Raw genomic sequence first — 11,079 nt, forward strand, 5'->3', positions numbered from 1 at the left:
GGGCTGTTGCATGAGAGCACTGCGTGCCTTGTGTGGGACGGCGAGGGTCCCCCACCAAGTGCCATGGGTGCAAGAGGCCAGCAGGACTCCACGGGTTAGAGCAGCCCCAGACAGCAGGATGTCTGTGCAGTCCTGGCCCCCAAGGCCCATGGGGTGCAATGGCTTTGATAGAGGACAAGACCAAGGCTCCACGCAGGTGTGTCTCCATGGGTGGTCCACTCAGCAGGCATGAACGCCCATATGTACACGCCCTGCTTGGCCTGGACAACCTCGCACAGCAGCTCAGACCCACCTGTCGAGCTTTTCAGGCTGTATGTCCTGTGGAGATGCCAGCAGCCCTGAAGGACAGGCTCCTGCCTGCTGTCTCTGAGGTGGGCACTGCACCGAGACAGGATCACCCTGTATATGTGACCAGGGCATGGCCTTCCTGTCAGACATTATACTTGGGCCCTGTCCCAGGTCCTTGTGCCACGGACAGCATGCCACGGTGGCAGGGCTCATCAGAAGCCCATAGTATGGTAATGGGGTGATGGGCCAAGGTGGGGACCTGGCTCAGGAGACTCTCAGAGCCCCCCCACCAAGTTCACAGTTGGGAAGCCATTGCCTGCAGAGCTTCTGAGAGGACTCAGGAGGCAGAGGAGGGCAAGGCCACATGGGTGCATGCTGCCATCATCCCAGCAGGGGACACTTATGGTGTGTAGGGGTCTGACCTCTCCGAAGTGCAGAGCTCCTGTGTGACCCTGTCTTGGTTTGCTCATTATGGGGTGAGGAGAGACAGGGGTCCATGGTGGGCCCCGAGATCTGGGCCTGGTCCATGTCTAGCAGCTGGTCCCGTTGTGCCTGGTGCCGGCCTCGCAGGCACAGAGCCCCCTGGTCCTTCCTCTGTGGCATCCCAGTCTGGCACCGGCAGGCCTCCTATGGCCCACCCTGGCCTCCCTGCTACCCAGAGAGCTCTCCTGCTGCCCTTGAATCAGCTGGGGGCAGGGTGGAGTGGGGTGGGGCAGGACGGGCCCACCTGTCACCTCACACTGCCCCTGCCCCACTCTACCCCCCCCATGCCGGCTGCCCTTGGCTGTGTCTTGGCTGCTCCAGAGGGCCCAGGACCTGCAGTCTGGCTCCAAAACTGTCAAAGACTTGCTCGACCACCATGCTTCTGCCGCCCCCGAAGCCTCACCTAGAGTGGGCCACCAGGACACAAACTCAAGGGCTTGCTGCCCCCTGGTAGTCAGAAAGAGAACTGCCTGGAGCAGCTTCTGTGGCCAAGGTGGCATTGCCCTGGGGGGACCAAGTCCCCATCTGGCCCTGGACCCCAGGCCGTTCCCAGGCAGCACCATGGGTGAAGCTCACAGGACAGCCCCCTGGGGTGCCCACCTGTTGCCAGACCAAGCCCTACCCATACCCCGCGGATGCCCAGGAGATGTGACTCCAACAAGAGCTCAGTGGTGCTGGGCCACCCGGGACGCCTGGGAAGGACATGGGGCCAAGGGCCAGGACAGCTGAGCTGCTCACAGGGAAGGAAGGATGGGGCAGGGCATTACCAGGACAGCCCAGGAGGGGCTGGGGCCTCCAGGAAATACAGGATACTGGGCATCTGCCAGGTTGAGGGGACCATACAGTCAAGATGGGCAAGGCCGCAAGAGGACTGCAGGGATGAGGCCCCAGAGGCCACAGCATGGTGTGGAGAGGGTGGGCATAACCCAGTGAGGCAGGAGGGGTGAGTGACTGGCCCTGTGAGCACCCTTGTGTCTTGGAAGGGCAAGCAGAACTCGGGCTTGTTCCACCTTCGATTCTCCTACTTGTGCGGGCACCCAGCGACCCATTCCTGGGGAGCACTTCAAACACTGCATGTTGCTTTCTCCCAGGCTGGGGTATGCATGGCGCTTGGTCCATGATGGGTGAGCAGGAGCCACAGCCCTGGACGCTGTCCCCTGGTGAATGCTGAGCACCACCGAATGCCATACAGTGTCTGTGCCCAACCGTGGCTCTCTCAGTGTCCACATCTGAGGTGGGAGGGAATGATGGCTGCAGGTTGATGCCTCTTCAATGTTGATGCTTCCAGCGTTCGGTAGGTCTACTGGCTTGACTCTGTCATGAGTTCCAGAGCCTCTGTCTCAGTGTGAGTGCAGGAGCAGGGATGCCAGCTGAGGGATCCCAGCTCCGACTGTGTGTAGCAAACCACCCCAGAACTTGGTGGTTTCACTCGACCACAGCCTTCTCACTGTCGCTTATGACTTGGGGTCCAGAAGTGCAGTGGGCAGGGGCGGGGCCCACCTCTGCTCACATGGCCTGGACTGGACTCCCTGCAGGCTCCACCCTGAGAGAGGTTGGGTCGAAGACCTGAGGCAGATCACCACCACATGCGGGGCTGTGGTGTCTGCAAAGTCACCAACTCTGGGAAGACACCGCATTGACTGCAGTAAAGTGCCCATCAGCTGGAACAGCCTCATGACCTCAGGACATCTCCCACCCAGAACCTTAAGGGTGTGAGCTCGGAGGTGGGAGGCAGGCGGAGTCTCTGGAGAATCCGCTGGGGGGTGAGGGGACATTTGGACAGCCACAGGGAGGGACACAGGAGGTGCCATGGTGGCAGGTCCCCTCCCTCGGCTCCCTCCTCTCTCCCCATATCCCCACTCCAGATTCCTGAAAGGCTAATTCAAGGGAGGGCTGTGAACAGCTGGTGGACCCTCCAGTCCCCTGTGTCCAGCAGGGGCAGGTAGAGATCAGAGCATTGAGGCAGGAGCTATGGGACCCTCACGCAGTTTGAGCAGGATCCACCATCTCCATCAGGGCCAGAGGCCAGGACAGGACCCCAGTGACCACAGTGCACGAGCAGGGCAACCCGACTCTAGAAGACATGAGTAGGTCAAAAGTAAAGGGATTCAGGAAGCTTTGCCATGCTAACTAGGACTGCAAGAAAGCTGGCAAGGCTCTGCTGAAGAAGACAGGGCTACCTGCAGAGCAGGGCACATCAGAGGGGGACATCCAATAATGGTGCAGGGGTCGGTTCTCCAAGAAGACACAACCTCAGTGTCCACACACCTAACAACAGTTCCAAAATGCTGGTGGTTAAAATGGATGAACTTCCAAACATACTGCTATGCTTGGAGACTGACACCCCGATCAGAAACAAATGGATGCATAGGGAGAAACAAGCAATGGCACCGTCAGTCAGTTGAGCTAACCCCACAACACAGAACACACACTCTTCCCAAGCTCACACGGAACCTTAACCAAAACATCATATTCGGGGCCATAAATACACCCCAACATTTAAAAGATGAGAAATCCCACAAAATATGCTGTTAATCACAATGAAGTTAAACTTGAAACCAGTAACAGAAAGACAGCAGGGAAGCCCCCCAAATACTTGGGGACTAAACAACACACTTCTAGCTGACACTTGTTTCTTCAAAGAAGTCTCAAGAGAAATTAAAAGATACCTTTAATTAAATGAAACCAAAAATATAACTTACCCAAATTTGCAGGTTCAGTGAGAACAGTGCTTAGAGGGAAATTAAAACCATTAAATGCATTTACTAAAAAAATTTTTTTAAAAGATTTAAAACCAACAACCTAAGCTTCCACCTTATGACACTAGACAAAGTAAGCAGAAGAAGAAAAAAATAATAAAAATTAGAGCAGAAGTCAACGAGATTGAAAACAGAAAATCAATAGAGAAAAATCATTGATACCGAAAACGGGTTCTTTGAGAAGGTCCATAAAACTGATAAACCTCTAGCCAGGCTAACTAAGAAAGTAAAAAGATACAAATTACTAGTATCAGAGATGAGACCAGGTGTAATGGCTCACACCTGTTATCCCCACACTTTGAGAGGCTGAGGTGGGAGGATCACTTGAGGTCAGGAGTTTAAGACCAGCCTGGGCAACATAGCAAGACCTCATCTGACACTGACAACACCAAGTGCTGGTGGGATGTGAAGCAATAGGGACACTCATTTACTGCTGGGAGAGGGGGAGGGAAATACAAGATGGGGTGGACATTTTGAAAGGAGCTTGGCAGCTTATTACAAAACTAAATAAAATCTCACCATCCAATTTGGCAGTTGTGCTTCCTGGTATTTACTTGAATTATTTGAAAACTTATGTGCACACAGATGTTTACAGTCACTTTAGTCACAAATGTCAAAAGTAAATAACAGCTTCTATAGATAAATAGACAAGCCATGTCATAGTCGGACGGCGGAATATTATTCATTGATAAAGAGAAATGAGGACCGGCCAGAAGAAGACATGGAGTAGGCTTACATGAGTGTTACTAAGGGAAAGAAGCTGACCTGCAGGGCTGTATGCTGTGTGGAGACAGTAAAGAGATGAGTGTTACCGAGGTCAGGGAGAGAGACAGGTGGAGTGTAGAGGACTTCCAGAGCTGAGAATCTAGTCTATGTGATCTCATGATGGGGGTAACTGGACCTTATATGGTTGTCAAAAAAACACAACACAAAGATGTAAACTATGATCTTCTCTCAGTAACAATGTATCAGTAATATTTTTTAGAGACAGCTCTGTGCCCAGGCTAGAGTACAGTGTTGTGATCACAGCTTACTGCAGCCTCACCCTTCTGGGCTCAGGCTTGGAACGTTTGCCCAGCTGTAACAATGTGTTGATATTGACTCACCCACTGTAACAATGTACCACACTAACAAGAGGTTAACAATAGGAAGCATGTGAGAAGTGAGGGGAGTGTGAGAACTCGTTATACTTTGTGCTCAAGTTTTCCGGAAACGAAAACTGCTCAAAAAATGAATCTATTAGTTAAAAAAACACACACACACAGATCCTCTAGCCGCATCACAGCAAAACTGCTAAAAGCCAAAGAGAAAATATGAAAAGCAGCTGGAGAACCCCAGTTAAAGCTGATCATGCGCATTCGATCTGCAAAACCGGAACATGCAAAACTCAACAAGTCTCAGAGAAAGGAGGTGGGGGAGCCTGAGGGTGACAGAAAACATGAAACTAGCATCGACCGCAACACGCAGACCTCACCTGATCCTATCGCTCTTCAAAAACTGGAAAAAATTACATCCTAAGGTGATTAGAAATGAAATACAAATTCTCTGACACCATCACATCTATAGTCACTGCTCAATTTTAGGTGTGATGATGACTTTAAACAACCCTTGACACTTTGGGACACATTCTGAAACATTCACAAATAAATGAAGTTATCCCCAGCATTTGCTTTAAGATTATGATGGCGGGAGGGTGACTTGGGATACGGCAGGGTAGATGGGCTGTGGCTTGATGGGTTCAGGTGTCATCTGACTATTCCATCTACTTCTCTGTAGACAGAAATTTCCTACAGTAATAATAAAAACTGTATTTAGTAATAAGTCAGTTGGGCGTGGTGGCTCATACTTGTAATCTCAGCCTTTGGGAAGCCTCAGTGGGAAGATGGCTCGAGACTCATAGGTTGAGGTTGAAACTTGGGCAACAAGTAAGACTTTGTCTTAAAAAAAAAAAGCCAGAGGAAAAAAGCTCAGTCTGATAATGTTTTGAAAGTCTTCTGACTTCTCAGCGGAAACAACAGCAGTCAGGAGACAATGAAATATCTTTAAGATCTAAAAGAAATGAACAACAAGTGCAGAATTTTATGGCCAGCAAAAATGTCCTTTAAGGATGAAGGAAACATAAAAACATTTTCAGAACAAAAATGCAAAAAAGAGTACACACATTTCAAGACAGGAAAACTGTTAACATTGTAGGACGCTGTGTATTCTGATAACAAAAGATGAGCATAGGTCGCGTTTGAAGTCTGCAGTTTCAAGGGGCCCTCAGAGTGATCCCCATTGCATCCAGGCATTTCTGATGATGGCGAATGACTGCAGGACTTGCTGCTGGGTGAGGCCTCCCGAGTTTTCCTGGCCCACGTCGCACACAGGACCACGCTTCTCAGACTCATCACGCATGCATGCAGGAGTGTCGGAGGCTCTGCAGCCTATGCGCGCCTCTATTGTCGCTGTCCTTCCACAACATTCTCAGATTTCAAAGACCACTTCCAAAAGGCCTTGTGCTCCTTGAACAACTGTGCTTCCACCATTTTCTTTGACTGTCCTGCTTGTTGCATGGTGACACTGGCATTCATCAAATGTCATAGCATACTACACATGGCTACTGTCATTCAATTCAACTTTGAAAAGTCACACATGGCTCACATCCTTAAAATGTATGTGCATTTTTTGGGCACCCCTGGTATAAAGGTGCTTTTAATGCAGAGGGAAAATAACAATGATCAAAGGGTAGAAATTTAAGAAGTTAAGGGCAGAATAAATAACCAGTCTGGGCAATGCAGCAAGACCTGGTCTCTACAAAAAACAAACTAAACTAGTTGGGCGTGGTGGTGGCACCTGTGGGCCCAGCTACCCAGGAGAATCACTTGAGCCCAGGCTTGCATGTTGGAAGGTCCATCAACAACTGGAATCAGACAACAGTGCACTTCCCACAGGTACCGGGGGAGAAATGAGAGCATTAAAAACAGTCAATATTTAAGCGATCTCAGTGAAGGCACAACAGAAAAAAAGAAACAACCCTAAAAGAAAAGGAAATGATTAGTTGATGGAAGATTCTAGCCCGGTACACCAATGACTAACAAATGGGGCCAGGCGATGTGGCTCACACCTGTGATCCTAGCACTTTGGGAGGCAAAGATGGGAGGATCACTTGAGCCCAGGGGTTCAAGACCAGTCAGGACAGCAGAGTGAGACCTTGTCTCTAGAAAAAAAATCAAGAAATTAGTTGGGCAAGGGGACTCACACCTGTAGTTCCAGTTACTTGGGAGGCTGAGGTGGAAGGATCACCTGAGCCCAGGAGATCAAAGATGTGGTGAGTTGTGATCTTGTCCCTGCCCTCCAACCTGGGGACAGAGTGAGATCCCAACTCAAAATAAATACATAAATAAATAAATGGGAAAATGCTCCCAATTAAAAAACAAATATGGTTTAAAACAATAACCACACAGTTTATTAGGTTATTGCATATGCCCTTGGGAGTGGGACTACAGGAATGTCGGAAGTCAGGAGAGAGAAGAACACCATGCAATACCAGCTCCCAGCAGGACGGGGCAGGCACCTGGACCCCAAGCAGACTCATGATGAGTCATGCTGCTGCTGCTGGAAGGGACGCTCATCGCAGGAGTTTCAGCCCATGAAGACACGGTGACTGCAGATCACTGCACTGAGCAATGTGGATCTGAGTCCCCGAAGAAGGTGCAGGAGAGGCAGACCCGCAGCCACAGGGGGCAGTCGCAAGCCCCCAATCCACAGGCGCTGGCGCAGAGGCAGCCCTGACACATGGAGATGCTCTAATCCCACAGTCGGCAAACTGAGCAAATCAGCCATGCCCAGCAGCCATGGTGTCCTGTGGCAAGCAGAGAGAATGGGATACAGGATTACAGGATGCCTAAGAGGAATAGGATAGACACTGTAGGCAATACACGTAAATAGCACACAATTGTGTCATGCTGTCTTTCCACGCAAAACGAACTGTTGGCCGGGCTGACCGCCTGAGGACGGGTTTGGGGTGGGGGTAGGGATACACAGGTAGGCCCCACAGATCTGCGTGGAGACACGTGTCACGACACGTTTGTAAAGACCCTCAGGATGTGCAGCACAAAGCGGGACCCCACGTGCCCCCCCTGGGCTCTGGCTAGCAGGGTGTCAGAGCTCAGTCTTCAGCAATAATAGACATGCCCAACGTGAGCTTCTCAAGATGGGGGCGGGGGGGAGGCGTGGAGTGTGAATGCTGCGCTCTCTGGTCAACTCTTCCGTGAAGCCGAAATGGCCTCATAGTGAAGAAGTGTATGAATGTCTCCAGACTGCACACATGCTGGGCCCAAAGCAGGTCTTCAAGCAAGCAGGTGACCCCGCTAGCATCATGGGCAATGGCACAGGGTAATCCTGGCATGGTGGGGGTGACTTTGGGGGTGTCCATATCCCCACACTCTGTCAGCTTCTGTCTGTCCTATCCCAGTCACATGGCAGGAGATGCCACTGCACCTCCTCCTTGTCTAGTGGACAGACACATGAAAAACAGGTGTCTGAGCACCACGCACTTGGCGGGCCAGGCATCGTCCCCTAAGACACACGCAGACACAAATGCACATGGCACACTTTCAAGGCCAGCCGTGGGTGAGAGTGGAGAGGAGCCATCCTAGGAGCCATGTCACCGGTCCCATGGCAAAACGAGAAACGGGTCAGGGAAGTGGGATTCATGCACCCACATTCACCCAGGACTCGCTTATGGCATGTGGGCCTGCTTCCTGCGATGAACCTGCCAAGCATTTCAGAGGAGTCAAAAAGTTCTGTGTCTGGACCTGGGGCTGTGTGTAGAGAGGGGAGGCAAGGCCTAGCCAGGAGGGAGGCTGTCCAGGAGGAAGGCTGTCCTGGGGGAAGCTGTCCAGAGGGGAGGTTCTCCAGGGAGGAGACTGTCCTGGGTGGGGCGGCTGTCCAGGGGGGAGGCTATCCTGGGGAGAGGCTGTCCTGGGCAGAGGCTTCCGGGGGAAGGCTGTCCAGGAGGGAGGTGGGAGGGTCATCAACCCACTGGCTGTGCCTGTCACTGCCCTAGAGGGGAATAGGACCAAGCAGGGCTTGTCCTTGGGGCAGGCAGGGTGTCTCAGAGGCTTCCTGGGGGAGGGGGTGTCTCAAGTGTGGGGATGGCTCCAGTCTGGGCACAGAAGCAGTTGTGGTCTCAGCACTGCCCACCGGGATGCCAGGGTGAGGCAACAGGGCCTTGAGGCCCCAGAAGGCTGGGGTATCAACTCAAGGAGAAGACCGGGCCCTGCAGGCAACCAGGGGTTGCCTGGCCTGTTTAGCAGGAGGAGACGCAGCTGCCCAGGGCCTGACAGGGATGGTGGCCAGGTGACGTAGGCCACCCCTTCCCCTCCCTCCAAGCAAGGCATCCCACTCCAGACAGTGGCCGGGCTGACCCTGGCAGACAGATCCCACAGGGGCCACGTGTGGCCTCCAAGACTTATACCTGAGCATCCACCAGGCAGCACTGAGTCGAGACAGGGAGGCACCTGTGAGTCAGAGCCTGTCTGCATGTGACTCCTCAAGAGGCCATGGCCATGGCTCAGCTCCTGTTAAAACACCCTTTCCTCCTGCAGGGAGGTGAGGCAAGGAAGACCACGTGGCAGACTCCACTCTCACAGAATGTCTAGAGCTGGCCCATCCAGAGGCAGGACGTGGGTTCGTGGGTGGGGCAGGGACCAGGTGGGAATAGTGCCAAGGGACCCAAACCTGGGGGTCGAGGGCAAACAGCCTAGGACTGGACATGGCAACACTGCACAGCCTGTGGACACCCTCAGCCCCCGACCTGGGTCTCCCATGGGGCCCTGGCTCAGGCAGCAGTTCCAACCCCTCCCACAACAAGCCGCCTCTGTCCCCCCAGGCGCCGGCTGTGGGACATGGGAGCCAGGGATGTATGTTTGTAAATGTCACGTGATGCGTGTATTTGTAAATGTCACATGACACATATAAGAGGGAGGCCATTTGTAAACTGTTGAGTGCCATATACACATAAACAGGAGGAATGAGCCAACTGTAAACTGTTGGGTGCCATGCACATGTAAGGGGTCACCATCTGGAGCTTCCCCAAATGGCCCAGATAAAACAAAGGGGTCACCTCTCCACCTTTGCTGACCCCAGGGAATGACTCATGAGGTGGTGCTGGAGGGGCTGCAGGACCCCCTTTCCAGCAGGGCTCGGGGCTCAGAGGGTGGCAGTCAGACACGCCCTGATGGAGACCCGAGGAGATGGGCACTGGGGGCACCCAAAGTGAGCTGGCCAGAGCTCTCCAGGGGAAGGCCTCCACCCTGCCAAGGCACCCCCACCACTGGGCACCCAGAAAACTAGCAGGGGCAGAGTAACCTGGACTCTCAGATCCAGGTCAGCCCAGAGGAATCACCATGCTGCCACCTGTTCTGGGTCAGGAAGGAGGCTGTTCAGGATGCAGGCTGTCCTGGAATGGAGGCTGTTCTGGGAAGGAGGCTGTCAAGGAGGGAGGCTGTCCAGGTGGGAGACTGTTCTGGGAGAGAGGCTGTCCAGGAGGGAGGCTGTCCAGGAGGGAGGCTGTCCAGGAGGAGGCGATCCTGAGACGGAGGCTGTCCAGGAGGGAGGCTGTCTAGGAGAGAGGCTGTCCCAGCTGCCTTTCACTGCCCCCAGCCTCTTCTCGGGAAACCTGCTGGGAATCAGCCCACACCCAGATGGCAGGGAACGTGCAACCTTACTTGACCTTCCACACCTAAGAAACGTCACAGAAAAGACCTCACTGCCAGGTTAGAACTTAAGCAGAGTGGGAGCATGAGGAGCACCACATCTGCGCTCCCAGGCACCGTCCAGCCAGTGCCTATGTCTAAGCCCCACCCCCCACCGTCCGAAGGTCTTTATGTGAACTCACCTCGTGGGGGTGTGATGGCCGCCTGAGTACGGCCCCACCACCATGTCAGGGCTCCCTCAATGTCCCCTGCTCACCAGCAGAGACGAGTCCTCCCCAGGCTGGTGCCGTGGGCCCCGGTGGGATCTCCCATGGGCGTCCTTCCTCCTGCGGTGTCTCCTGTGGTGTGGAAGGTCTTTGGGCACCGACGGGGGAGCAGGCTAGTCTTCCTGGGTGCTTGAGACACTGCCACAGGCCTGTATCTCTGGGGGGGAGTGGTGGACCCAAGGCTCCCCACGGGTACCACCTCCACTCCCCAAATAGCCATGGTGCCCTGTGGGCCACCAGCCCACCCCACCACACTCCTGTCCACAGGAGCACAAGGGAGCCACAGGATCAGCACGGCCTTGGATGAATTAGTCGGGGTGGCAGACCCACCCACGGGGGCTGCTGTAGGATCACGTGTGGGAGGAACACACTGCAGACGTCGACACTGAAGCCAGGACGTCAAGACAGAGCTGCTCACACCACACCCTCTGCTGTCTTTGCCCACAAGAGGCAGAGAGGCTGGCGGGTGGGTGGGATGGTCGCTAGGACCCTCGCCCCTCAGGTTTCTCCCTCCCTTACCAAGCCAGTCCGCCAAACAGCTCCAGTCGCTCCCCCACCCCGCTCCCGCCCCTGGCCCCGCCC

This window comes from Carlito syrichta, unplaced genomic scaffold, assembly GCF_000164805.1.
Source record: "Carlito syrichta isolate Samal-C Ts95f unplaced genomic scaffold, Tarsius_syrichta-2.0.1 Scaffold111480, whole genome shotgun sequence".
NCBI lineage: Eukaryota > Metazoa > Chordata > Mammalia > Primates > Tarsiidae > Carlito > Carlito syrichta.